This window comes from Oratosquilla oratoria, chromosome 19 (assembly GCF_046742065.1).
Source record: "Oratosquilla oratoria isolate Oo_2021 chromosome 19, ASM4674206v1, whole genome shotgun sequence".
Taxonomy (NCBI): Eukaryota; Metazoa; Arthropoda; class Malacostraca; order Stomatopoda; family Squillidae; genus Oratosquilla; species Oratosquilla oratoria.
In genome coordinates, this window is record NC_134795.1 from 19,942,569 (window position 1) to 19,957,568 (window position 15,000).

A 15,000-nucleotide genomic window follows, 5' to 3' on the forward strand; every position below is an offset into this window, starting at 1 on the left:
TGTACATACAAACAAATAAACAATCAGACAGACAGACAGACAGAGGCTACCACTTTATTAAAAACGACAGCAAATTTTTATTAATTAAATTTTTCCGTGAGCTCTCAAGCTTACGAAAAGTTGATTTCTGGTAGGGGAGAGGGAGTAAATCAAATTTCCAAAACTCATAGGAAACACAAAATATATAATGAAAAAAAAACCAGCACACAGCAAACAAAATACAAGAAATTGATACAAAAAATACAGCACACAGAAACAAAATACAAGCTGAACAATTTGAATATCAAGACGTTTCGCAGACCTTTCTGCATCCTCAGTTGAAGAGAAGAAAAGGAAAAGGGAGCATGTTTTAGATGGAATGAAAAGCACGGGGAGAAGTCACCGTGTTGTAACTGAGGAAGGTCCCACGTATGACCACGGAACACGGGGAGAGGTCACAGGTTCGCAGAAAGAGTACTCGGAAAGATCACTCCCTGGTTCGGCGCCAATCTGCCTCTCAGTCTTTCAGAACGACGTGTGTTGTACGTTCTTCCCTTTGGCGGGGGATGGGAGGCCTCTGTGGAGGAGACTCAGATTTCCTGGGGTTGTCCATCTGGCTCCTCCGAACAGGCTTCATGCTAGGGAGGAGGGCGAAGTCATTTACTTGACTATTAATGGCAGATTGCAGCTCTTTTATCCAGATGGCCAGGCGCTGTGGGTCCTCTTCTTTTGCCACAACTTCGGTGTTTTTTACCCTAGTCTCCCTATCGAGGTTGTGTCGGTGCTGGGTCCAGTGGCGTTGATTGGGTCCTCCGTGTTGCAAGTGCATGGTGATTCTTCTGGATAATGTGGTGGTCGTCCTTCCCACGTAGACTGAATGGGGCATGCAGTCCTCCTCTGGGCATGTGTATTTATATACTACGTGGGATTGACAAACCTCCTGAGGTTCTGGTGCGGGACTGTTCTTTAAAAGTAGAGAAAAGGTCTTTCTACTTCTGTAAAAGATTGTGAAAGACAATTTGTCACTTTCTTTTTTGGGAACCACATTTCTATAAATTATGTTTATGATCTTCACATCCTCCTTATACTTGGTAGACATGTAAGCTTTGTAGAACACCTTAATTGCGGTCCCTTCGTGTTCTACTGGAGTGGGGCGTGTTTGTTTGTACCAATTATATATCGATCACTCTGCGGAGATTGGCTTGGACCTCGTGATGCGTGTATCCATTGTTGATAAGGAGTTGGTGGACCCGATCAAAGTCTTTTTGAGTGTCACTCCAAGAAGAACAGTAGCTGAGGGCTCTTCTGAAAAAGGCGCTAACTGTTCCTATTGCTACCACTGTATCACATACATCCATACTAAAGGAGAACGCCAAAGGAGCAATAATAATAACCAAATAGATAAAAAAAAAAAAAAAAAAAAAAAAAAAAAACACCCAGAGGAGCCGGTTACAAATCGCACTTGTTCTCAAAACAATATGCATGTAACGACAGAGTAACTCCAACCCCTCCCCTTGTAAGTGGATAAACCCCTTGACATTCAATAACCTATATAAAGGTTTAAAAAAAAAAAAAAATCGAACACACCCTCTGGTCAAACTCACTTTGTCCTACTACCCATCGGTAAGAAACCATGGCAGCGGGTCTGCCCCACTCTGTTCCACTTCACTTCATTTTCTATACTGACGTCTTCTACTGACACCCCCCCCTCCCTCCTCCTTACACCTTGCTTCCAACTATCTATCCCCCTTTTTTTGTATTTGTCGTACTGTATCACCCTGAAGACGAACCCCGGACAGGGTTCGAAACGTCGTAATAAATTGGCAAACGACGAGTCCAGCGTATACTTTCTTCCAAAAAATGGCTCCTGGACTCCACCCATTTACGGATAAGTTATACACACACACACACACACACACACACACACACACACACACACACACACACACACACACACACACACTATATATATATATATATATATATATATATATATATATATATATATATATATATATATATATATATATATATATATACATGTTAACGAAAACAACCAATGACGATGAGAAAGCCACAAATAATAAGAAAGTTATAATGAGTATAGTGGAAACTTAAGTGAACGGTGTAAAGTACGCTTAACAAGGCCACTGGATTGTGATCTTTGATGAAAAAAGAAAGTATAGACGAAAGAAGAAAAATATAAATCTGAGAAATATAGAAACTTGTACCATAAAAACGCAAGTATAGTAACGACAGCGTAAAATGTATCTTAGATCTAAGATCAAGTGACAAAAAATAAACACCAGGATTGATTCACCCTTCACCATTGATCTAGTTTCTAGCTGGATCTCATCTCATCTAGATGAGGTAACTCTAGATATGTCTTCGTGCGATCACTTGATTATCAGTTACTAGAGTATTACTAACTAGCCCAGGGATGGGGAACCTTTTTGTGCATGAAGGCCACCTTGCAATTCATTGTCTCACATAGAGGCCGCACGGAACAAATCATTATTATTATTTTATTTTTTTTCAATTGTTTTATCCCTTTTTAGGGGGCGGTGTAAGTTTTCCACTCCCCTCCCTAAAAATTCAGTTTAAAAATATTTTTTAATTTTAAAAATATACATATGTATAAAAATTTTAAATGATTTTTACCCATTTTTTAAATTTCTAAGTGGGTGCAGAATTTACACTTGACCCTTTTTTTTTTTTTAATTATACCCTTTGTTTTTAATCATACCCTTATAAGTTTCAGGTGTATAATGATTTCAGACTTAAAAAGTATTCAAAGTCTTTTAAAAGAATAATATGTATATCAAAGGCCGCAGAAGGCCGCAGGCTCCCCACCTCTGAACTAGCCACTTCCATACGGTGACGCTTACGTAGGCGGCATGAGGAGCAAGTGGGTACGCGATGATGACGACGTCGGCGTCTTGATTATATTTATTGTAGTCGTACCTACGTAACCTCCATTCTCTCTAAACTGGCTTCATCATATTTTCTATGGTTATCAAAATTCACGGGTGAAAGAGAACGAACGATTGAGCACCGACTTTATTTTTTTATAATGCGATTATTATGACGCAACATCGCACGTCGGGCAGCTAATGCTGCCAGACGTGCGGTGTGCCCCGGAGTGAAGAGGCTAGACTGTAACTCTAGAACAAGTGTGGGCAATCCTTGGCACACTAACGAAACCCAGAGCTCACCTTAGAACACATAACTAAGAAATCTCCAGCTTCTTTTGTATGATCATTGGTAACCCCATGCTCCATTGGGTGACGGATTGGGGTCCATATAGGAGATACAAGAACGAGGCCCTTGTATGCCTATTACTCTACTTCTTTGGCACACGAAAAAAATTATGCAACAAAGGTATGGCTAATTTTGACAGCCACACTTAAGAAGGATGCCCATCCCTGAACTAGAATATTACTAACTAACGAGAGTCTTATTCTAGGTTTACCATTCATCAATTTATCTAATATCTTTATGTTTCAGATCATAGTTGGTTTCAATATAAGTTAGTAGACGACCAAAAAACATACAGGAAATATATAAAATATAGAAAATATAGATATATGAAATATACAGAACATATTATGGGATATATAGATACATAAAACATTTTTCAGAGGAAGACAATGGTCAATGATCTCCGGATATTACTTCACGTTTGGCAGTGAGGTTTGTGGCCAGCAATTATCTTCCTCCTGATTCCACAAATGACCCCATGACCCAGGTCATTTAGTGTGTATATATTACTGTAAGAGACTGGTAGAAAAGAGAATAGAAAGAGGGGTAGAAGACAGGTTGTTGCATTTTATTGGTAGGATGTTTATAAAACAATATCCCGAGCGATATGCCTGAGTCCGCTTTCCGCCTTGGTAGGTAATAAAGTTATTATTCATAAATAAGATCCCGGAAGCTCGAATGTATTGCTGCGATGACATTCCTTTGTAACGTGAGAATTATGTAGAGATTCGAAATTATTCTAAGTAAACAATATTGCAGTAAAGACTTGAAACAAAGAATCTGATTGGTGACAGTGAAAGAGGAGAAAACTTAATTGGTTCACGATTGTAAGATCACGCCCTTTGGGGGAGGGGGGGGATCTTAAGTATAAAGTTAAAGATCATTGGAATAAGGAAATCACTACGTCACTGCAAAGCTCACTTAGGATCTTGCATACGTGCTCTCGGGGGATTCCTTGCTTGAACTTCGAAGAGTACAACGTATAAGATATAGAAGATTACTACATTTTCATTCTCCTAGACAGAAGGTTATAACCAAAAGAAGTGAGTCGTCATATCCATAAGTGAGGACCACAAGGGCGGCGATAGTGGTGATATTCCCTAGCATGATCATCTGTCTTGTACTTTCCTAATGAGGGGTGCAGTTGGCAGGCGAAATATAGAAGTCACCGTTCTTACCAAATTTCTTTCACTCCGATAGCTACCTGGTCCCCTGTATCTCTAATCACTGGGACCCATTCAGTGTTGTACAAATACTTCCCGCGTTCGTATACTTACCAATGTACTATCATAGTGGAGATGGGTTGAACGCAAACTTTCGTGTATGTGTATGTAACTCGAGCATACAGATATATAAGAAAAATTGCGCTCAACTTATATCTCTCTTGATGGTGTATTGGTCTAGTCACTCGGCACTGGTAACGTTCTCGCCGCATGAGGTTCGAGTCCTCGGGCGTACCACGTTTCAATTTCTGCATGCGCCTAGATGGCTTAGAATTAAAGTGCATTGTGGTTGATAAAAATGTATCTCTAATCACTGGGACCCATTCAGTGTTGTACATACATACATACATACATACATACATATATATATATATATATATATATATATATATATATATATATATATATATATAAACAGAGAGAGAGGGAGAGATCGTGTGGAATAATAGGATGTAATATTGTTCAAAACCATACAGGTAATCTGAGGGGTTTGTCACAAATAAAAAAATACACGTAAGTAAAGCCTATATTTGCCAATTCATTACAAATAAAGGAATGGAAACCAAATTATTTTTCAATCCATATCGACAAGTACATTTAATCAATTGCTATAATTGTTAAATTGCATTGTAGTTTCCGGGGGTGATGGTGGTGGTGGTGGTGGGGGGGGGGAAGTAGACTCCTCTTTTATGAAACATTTCCATAACTTTAACACCTCTAAAGGCCAGTGGTCACCTGATTGCATCACATCTTAACCCATTCAACTCATGTCAGCCGCTTGTGGTGTAGATACGAAAAACCGGATATGGTAGGCCTCGTGCCGGCCCGTACATCCGAATATCATATGATGCGGCTTGACCGCGCGAGGACTGACGTCATATTTTTCTGGTGTTTGGTCAAACATTTTGGTGTTTTATGATTTTTTGTTTTATATGACCAAATGACAAGAATCTTGTCATCGGGGTTTAAAGGGTTAAGCAGTAAATATGATGTTATCAATTGCCAAAGGACCGAAAACTGTCATCGGTCACTCAGTCACTAAGGTCATGTTACTTGAGCCTTCTATCCTCGTTCCCTACATTATACAAAGTCTTAATCATATTATACTACCCCACCTTATGTACTTATCTGCTGAAAAGGACTAATGAAAGTGGTCGAAATATACGGATATATTTATTTCTAATCGTTTTCCCGATAGTGGGAGACAAGTTTTATCTTACTAATGTGCTATGACATTACTCTTCTCTGATATATATATATATATATATATATATATATATATATATATATATACATATATATATATATATATATATACATATATATACATATATATATATATATATATATATATATATGAGAGAGTGATAGGTGAGGAAGGATAAACGAAGATGGGCTTTTAGAATACATCTATTGCCCTAACGTTTCGGTCTTTATGACCTCTTTCGGAGCAGTCCTCCGAAGAAGGTCATAGAGGCTGAAACGTTAGGACAATAAACGTATTCTAAAGCCCATCTTTTTTTTACTCTTCCCCACCTATCACTCTCTCATTTGTCTCAACTAAGTTTTATATATATATATATATATATATATATATATATATATATATATATATATATGCTGGTACATTGTGACAAGTTGATGAAGGTGGAAAAAGAAGTCACGGGTCTAGTTCCGAGTTCCTGAGTTTATTCCTGACCGGTTTCGCTCTATGCTTCTTCAGAGAAGCATAGAGCGGTCAGGAATAAACTCAGGAACTCGGAACTAGACCCGTGACTTCTTTCTCCACCTTCATCAGGTATGTATATGTGTATATATATATATATATATGTATGTATATGTGTATATATATATATATATATATATATATATATATATATATATACTGTATATATGTATATATACATATATATATATACATATATATATATATATATATTTGTGTGTGTGTGTGTGTGTGTGTGTGTGTGTGTGTGTGTGTGTGTGTGTGTGTGTGTGTATGTGTATGTATGTGTGTATGCGTGTGTATGCATATGTATATATATATATATATATATATATATTTATCTATTTATATATCTATATGTGTGTGTGTGTGTGTGTGTGTGTGTGTGTGTGTGTGTGTGTGTGTGTGTGTGTGTGTGTGTGTGTGTGTGTGTGTGATTCACCACCATGGGCTTGGATCACGTGCTGGACTTCGAGATCGACAGCTATTTTCCTCCCGAAGAGAGCTCAGAGCTCATATATGACCGATCTATGAGTAATGCTGTGGCCTCAAACACACACACACACACCCAACTCCCCGACCATTAGAGTTTGAGTAACGACTCGCAGAACAGCGATACTTAAATTATTTCAGCCCTGGGCGGGATTCGAACTCGGACCGCCGTAGTGGAGGCCGGGAACTCTAACCACTGCGACATCGAGTCGTGTGTGTGTGTGTGTGTGTGCGTGCGTGTGTGTATTTACCTCGGATCTGCTGCAGCCTCTTCTCGAGACAGCCAGACACCACCCTACAGCAGTGAGCTCAGAGCTCATTATTAGCAGATCTCTGGGTAGGTCTGAGACCACTCACACTCCACACACCGGGAATGCAAGGTCACACCTCCTTGACTAACGTCCCGTACCTACTCGCTGCTAGGTGAACAGGGGCTACACGTGAAAGGAGACAAACCCAACTTATCTCCGCCCGGCCGGGGAATCGAACCCCGGTTCTCCGGCTTGTGAGGCCAGTGCTTTACCAATCCGCCATCGGGCCGTGTGTGTGTGTGTGTGTGTGTGTGTGTGTGTGTGTGTGTGTGTGTGTGTGTGTGTGTGTGTGTGTGTGTGTGTGTGTGTGTGTGTGTGTGTGTGTGTGTGTGTGTGTGTGTGTGTGTGTGTGTGTGTGTGTGTGTGTGTTTACCTAGTTTACCTAGTTGTATTTTACGGGAAGGGGAGCTATGCTCGTGGGATCCCGTCTTCATATCTCATTTTATCTAAACTATTTGTGTGTGTGTGTGTGTGTGTGTGTGTGTGTGTGTGATTCGCCATGGTCTTGGATCAAGTGTTGGACTCGTATGTATGTGTGTATGTGTGTGTGTATTTATACACACACATTGAAACCTGATTTTTTCCCGCTATCCACTAAGAAAATCGAAAAATAAGATGGATGAAAGTATGAAAACAAACGATATTAGCCATGAAACCATAAAGAACGGGAAAATTATCCAATCATAAAAAACGGGAAATCTCCATGTTAGGAGAAAACAAGTGTGGACTTGTAAACGAAGGGTGAGGAACCATATCGAAAATAGATCAATCTTACTATATCTACAGAATAAATTAAATAATAAATCATACATAATAGAACGATGGGTTGAGACGACAAATGTCTCGACAGAAAAACGAGCGTCTTAGTTTTGAGATACTGATCTTTTGAGCATCTGTTTGAGTGTGTGTGTGTGTGTGTGTGTGTGTGTGTGTGTGTGTGTGTGTGTGTGTGTGTGTGTGTGTGTGTGTGTGTGTGTGTGTGTGTGTGTGTGTGTGTGTGTAAAAGGAACACAAAATGAAAAACAGGAATGTTATATGGATATCAAGAAACAGCAGAAAATCATACGAAAGCACTATAAGGTAAAAAACACGCGCCAAGAGTCGCTGAGATGTCGCTAGGAATCGGAGAGCTGTGTGGGATTCGAAGCCATTACCAATAGAATGCGAGATCGGCACGTTAACGATGACGTCACCATCGTACCACCCCAATCATTGTTATCTGGTTCAGAGACATGGGCAACAACAGCAACACCAAACACAACAGCAAAAATACCAAATGATAGGTTACTAACAGCAGAAATACAAGTACTGGAAACAGAAGTCAAGAAAACAAGAAAATTACATTCTAAATAAAAATTAGAATAAGAAATGGAGGGATGTTAGAGAAGAAATGTTCACCACGCATCTTGAAGAACAGGGAAGAACGTAGAACAAAGGTGAGTATGCAAAATAGAACAACCAGTCCTAAGCCCGGGAATATGTGGAACGAAGAAATCTAACAGATACAAGAACATTTTATAACATATTGTGGGAAAAAGATTTCGTCATTTGTGTTAGACTTTCTCGAATTCTATAATCACTCGTTCTGAATACTGGGAATTTCAGATTTTTTTTCTTTTTCTTTTTCATTATTCCCGATAGGAAGAATTAATACATCGCTTGTGTACCAAATACTACAGTAGAAACAGAAGTCGTATGTTGGTGACGTGTTGTTCACACGTTTAGGCAATTCTTATGTTGGTGACATGTTTGTCACACGTGCAGACACAATTCTTTTGTTTGTAACACGTTTGCCACACATTTAGACACAACTCCTATGTTGGCGACATGTTGATCACACGTGCAGACATCATTTTTAAACTGGTGACATGTTTCCCACACGTTTAGACATAATTATTATGCTTGGTTACATGTTGGTCACACGTGTAGACACAATTCTTAAGTTGGTGACATGTTCGTCTCAAGTGAAGAAGCAGTTCTTAAGTTGGTGACATGTTTGACTCAAATGCAGACACAGTTCTGTTGGTGACATGCTTGTCTCAAGTGGAGACCCAATTCTTGCGAGCCTTAACTGCATGCTTGCGCTACGCCAGGGAATGAGCAATAGACAGTATAGGTGGCTGATGTTTGATCTAGAACTTGAGTTGAAGTGATGGTTAAAGTGATGTACCTAGTTCCTCTAAGGGTGAATAGAAATCTACCATTTCTATCACTATTTTCTGAGGTTTCAGTGACGTCACCTATCGACGAGGAGATACTCGTGTGGTTTTTGTCTTCAAGTTTGACTGCCCTAGAAAAGAAGAAAATAATGAGATGGACAGGACAATGTAGGTAAAATTCACTGACACGCATATAAAGATCATGTATATCATGGGAAAACATTCTCATCTGAAGGACATAACATCAACATCAAAGAAAGAATAAAACGATAACAACAATGAGGTTACAATAAATCCTTTGCTCAAAGATAACTTCAAAACTACTGAAGTAAAGAAAGTAATTAACGTTATTGTTCCTATTCCAATACTCACATCTGGGTTATAGACATGGGCAGCAACAACAACAAATGAGAAATAGGTTACAAAGACCACAAGTGTGAATATTGTAAAATATAGTCAAGAAAATTAAATAACTTGCATATCTGCTCAAATCAAATATATTGTAGAGATAAAAAGTAGAAATGAAAAAACATAACTGAAAATGAAAGAGTAGTACAGATAAAGACAACATTCAACCATTTGAACAGAATTGTATAGATAACAGAAACACATAATATAACACATAAGAACTGAAAAAACTGAACAAACTTTACTTGTACGAATGACGGAGAAGCACATCAGAATTTTCAAGCCCAAATTTTCCTAATGGACTTTTAGATTATATCTAAATAAATAGATTAAACTTGTTTTCCGTCGTCCTGCAGTTTTCTTCCGTTTTTATTGGTATTTTTTATTCGCCTAAACGAGTCGTCTGCTACAAAAGTTGGGAATAATGGTCGCCATGTTGATGACGTAATCCCGTGAATTTAAAAACAAAGCCGCCATTGCTTTTGTGCATTTACAGTACATAGGACGTGCAGAACTGCGCTCTGAATCTTTCGCTTATGTTTGTAATTTTAATTGTAATTGTAATTGCCATTGTAATTAAGTACAAGTACTTGATGTGATGCAGAAATCACATCAAGTACTTGTACTTGCAGTTGGCGGATGCAGTGATGACCCATCATTCATGAGGAGCTGAGGTGGTAGGGGTGGTGGAAAGGACTGAAATGGGTGGGAATAGGCACTTACTACTTCCCTTGTAAGGGGGGCTAATCAAAATTCCTGTCAGAGATTCGTAAAGCATGAAAGTTAGTAGTTTTCGTTAATACGCATTGATAAGCACACCGCAAGCTGGATTCGATATAGAAAAGTGTATGGACTACCTTTAGTTTAGCACATCTCTGCTTTTATCACAGAATTGCAAAACAAGAACATATACTTTATCAATAACTTTAATAAGTAATATTCCCTATGCTGCAAAAGACTATCCATGTAGTTCTTATATCAGTAATAAAACTAAAATTTATGCAGAATGTGTAGGTAAGTATCAGGGCTTTAAACCTTGTCCCTTGTTCTATATTTATAATATACTCGGTAGTCTTATAACTAAAACTAACAGATAAGTGCATTTACCCAATAGTATCATCACAAAGTTTGCTAGAATCTATACACAGTATATAACTTTTGATTAAATACTTTATACTTATTTGTAGTTGAATCTACTTGGTACTTTTCAAGTGCTTTGGATCTAAGTACAAGTAGGTCTAAAAAGTACCATTGGGATTTTCAAGTACATAAAAATCTGTATCTAAATTCAAGTACAAGTACATATACTTGGACCCAACCCTAATGCCATAGCTTCATCATGTTCATGGCTATGTACATATACAGTATGTTGTCAGGAACTACTACACTATGAGAAGAATGTAAACAAACGCCGTTCCAAGTTTTGCTGAATCATGAGGTTCTGCCAGACTGAATAGAGAGCCTTGGATATCAAAGACAATAAAAGGTACGAGCCACGAAGTTGTGTGCATCTTGTGAATCCATTTGGCCAACGACGCAACGTTCTCCTTTGTTTTGGTCGTTGTCTTCACCAAGATATATATATATATATATATATATATATATATATATATATATATATATATATATATATATATATATATATATATATATAGATCTTGGTCTTCACCATGTTCAGAGTCTTAACCGGAGTAATTCCCATCGCTAATGCTTCTGTATGTGGGCTCAAACATTCGTATACCCTCACGACCCAGGCATGATCTCCCGATCCTCAAATTCATCCCCTGTGGGATCAACCGATTCTGAATTTTACACTCACTAAAAGTAGAATTTTCATCATCACTCTTCGAAAAATATCCCGTTTGTGTTGAGTCCGTCTTGGTCAATAATACACTACACTACGTCATCAACAATGGCGCTGGTGACTACTTTTTGCAGACGATGGATGTTGAGGCAAAATAGAAATAAAAAGAAAAAACAATTTGGTATCTTCAATTAATGGGGCAGACTGATTTTTTTTTTTTTTTTAGTTTCTAGATATTATTTACCATACATTTATCCAAAGTAGTAGTGGATGTGCTGTGTCTTGCGACATTGCCTCTGACCCAGGGCAGTGGACAAGATGCAGGGATGACCCGTCATCCAGGAGGTGCCAAGATAAGAGGGAGGGTAGAGGGTGGAGGGGAGTGGAGTTTGTTAGGGATGGAATGGGTGGGAATGGTTTTTATGCCTTTTTCTTTTTGGCTACCTCCCTTGTAAGGGGGGAAAAGCCTTTGGTATATTTATGTAGTACATTTGCTGTGTTTTTATTCATTAAAGCAGACCGCAGACCTAAGTCTACATCACTCTTGCCTCGAGCCTGACTGACCAGGAAACCGCGTTCCCACAGCAACTGACAACCGCCCTCGGGTTAGAGAGATTTCCAGGAAGAAATACAGGGCTTTTGTCTGCGTTGTGTGGATCTGTTACGAACAGTCGCCGGTTGTCAAATATTTCTGTATGAAAAAGTGGAAACGATTAATTAGAGTTGACAGACAAGTCTTGGGCTTGGCAGGGAACCAAGTTCTATTCTTTCAGGTGGAAATGTGGGTACCGATATGTTTTAAAACTAAACCCCGAGGAAATGACTCTACCCGACATCCACCACCCAATTTTCACTAGATATGGTTAGAATGATCGATTATTTCTACTCTTCGAGATGACTGGACACAGGACCTGGCCCTTCCCAGACTCTCACTTTGACTTCAAGTTATTATATATAAAATCCCTCCACCACTCCTCTGTACTTATCCACACCAAGCATGAACACTTAATTTGACACATAACACCCATGCCTCACCATATAACATCAACTGAAGGCATACGCCAGTGAGCATGTTGCTTCATTCACAAGCCGGTGCCAGTCATCACGGCCTCTTCGAGCAAGCTCCCATACAGACACCCTTACCATTCCAAATAAATCTCGAAAAATTCGATCAACTTGTCTCTTTTGTCTCCTCCGGGTAGTATCTTGTGGGGATAGCCCTGTGAGTAGGTTCAACATCAGGGAAACGTGCCACATTCCCATTTAGCCGCAGTTGACGTTTACGAAATATGCTGATAACTGGCCAAATCTGAATCTCACAGTACAGTCCCTGGTTTGATACGAAGACATTCCAGCGATACCCCAAGATTCTCCGAAGGCACTTAGTACAAAGACATTGAAACGGCTCTTCAAGTCAGTATTCAATGTTCATGTCTCATTGCCGAGCAGCAAGACAGGGAACAGAAATGACTTGACGATTCGAATCTTGGTCCTCCATGGGCAAAGCCAATCCTTCATAGTATCTTCTGACATGACCCACCACTGTTTTGCACTACGCTACCAGGTTATGTGAAACTTTCCAAAACCTCAATGCCCTCGCCACATACATCAACAGACTGACCTGTGTCATCCAGTAAGCCCCCAAACTTCTGGACCTTAATCTTGATCCAGGAGACCTCAAGCCTAATCAGTCTCGCCTCACTGTGCAGTGACTCGTGGGTTGCAACCAGGACCTCCAATAACTCTACAAGAAGTTTCTCCAGATGAAATCCAGGTGGATTACATACCGGAGTTCCCCTGGATTTTATATGCAGTGACAGTCTCGCCTCACTGTGCAGTGACTCGTGGGTTGCAACCAGGACCTCCAATAACTCTACAAGAAGTTTCTCCAGATGAAATCCAGGTGGATTACATACCGGAGTTCCCCTGGATTTTATGTGCAGTGACCTTGGTGTTGACAATAGATCGACAACTATGTCCAATACCCAGCCCATGCAGGTGTTGAAAAATTTTGGGGCGAAGACGCATCCTTGCCTCACTCCTGAATAAACAGGAAAGAAGCTAATCACACACCCTCAATATTTGACAACACTCTCTGTCCCAGAATATAAGTCAGATATCAAATAAATGATCGTAGCAGAATTCCCACGGATCCACAGAATATCCCAGAGCACTCCACAATGCACCGAGTCAAACGCGTTCTTGGGATCAACATAAGCTACAAGAAACCCTGTTGAAGCTCACGCCGGTGATCCACACGAATACGAAACGCTAGGATCCGATCAGTTGTTGAATTACCTAGCGTGAAGCCAGACTATTCAGGCATCCAAAACTTTAGCAGATGTGAACGATCCGTGTTAACAACACTGAGCAGCGTAATGCCGCGGTAGCTGTTGCATTTCTGCTGGTCCCCTTCCCCCTTCCAAACAGGGATGACCAGACCTTTTTTTTTTTTTTTTTTTTTAGTCACAGGGAATGATACCGGACTGCCAGACAACAGACAGTACCCCATGCGACCCTCGGATCGTGACCTCACCTCCAGATTTCATCAACTCCATAATGATGTTGCAGATGCCAACTGCCTTCCCACTCTTCAACTCACTCACAGCCTCTTTGACCTCTATCAGAGAGGGCGGAGATTCGTCTATCGGTGAATCAGCAACCACTACCCGAACACCATCGAGGGGAAGCTGTCCGCTTGGAGGGTCACCCATGAGCAACTAGCTCGCCATCAGGTGTTCGGAGGGTGCTCCTCTGATTCACAGATTTGGAGCGGAGTTTCTTCAGGACTTGGTATGCAAACCTGAGGTCATTTGCATCAAAATGGCCCTTGACATCCTCAGCGATCCTACATACCTCTCCTCACCCATTCTCATGGGATCTCTAGTCCGTCATTTCTGAGTCCTGTGTTGGTCAAGGTTACCAGCCATTCTGGTAGCACGGCTCAAGTCTATGCTCTCTGATATCTCCCGCGACGTCACACCACTCCTCGACATTGGGCGCTTTCCAACGCACTCCTCGGCACGCTCATCAACTGGTTTAACCTTTACAGCGGCGTGCTGTAGTAGGCCAGATATGCCTACAACTACTCCCGATAGGTGGGCCCCATCGGATCGGTCCGACCAGAAGTAGGTGTAACACTCACTATTGATCTTGCCACTGCCTGGTTTTCTCATCTCTGAGAGAGGCACTACAGTATATCCATCCTAAACTTCCTGAGCTCCGTCGATGGAAAGGGTGGTCGGTCGTCGTGGGAGAGGGAGAAAGTATCCCAGGCGCCCACACGGAGAGCCCACTGGAGGATCACCCCGGACCTGACTAGACGTGTTTTGTGCCTTATTTGCAACACACCTCGGGAACCCGCACAGCGGGTTTGGTGATTTTGTCAGGGGGCAGGTTGCAAACCTTTCCCCAGTATGGTTGCCATGTACAAATGCCAATGAATCGACCTCCTACAGCCAAACCCACCACCGAGCCCAACAAGGAAAGACTAGGATTTGGGGGCATATATATTAGCTCAATAGTCTTATGAGTCATGGGGGAGTACACGTACCCACCACCTTGAAACTTGGGAGAGACAGACGCGGACCGTACGGTGTTGGCCCAGGCGGTAGTTGCTTGACTCAGGGCGTGCCTA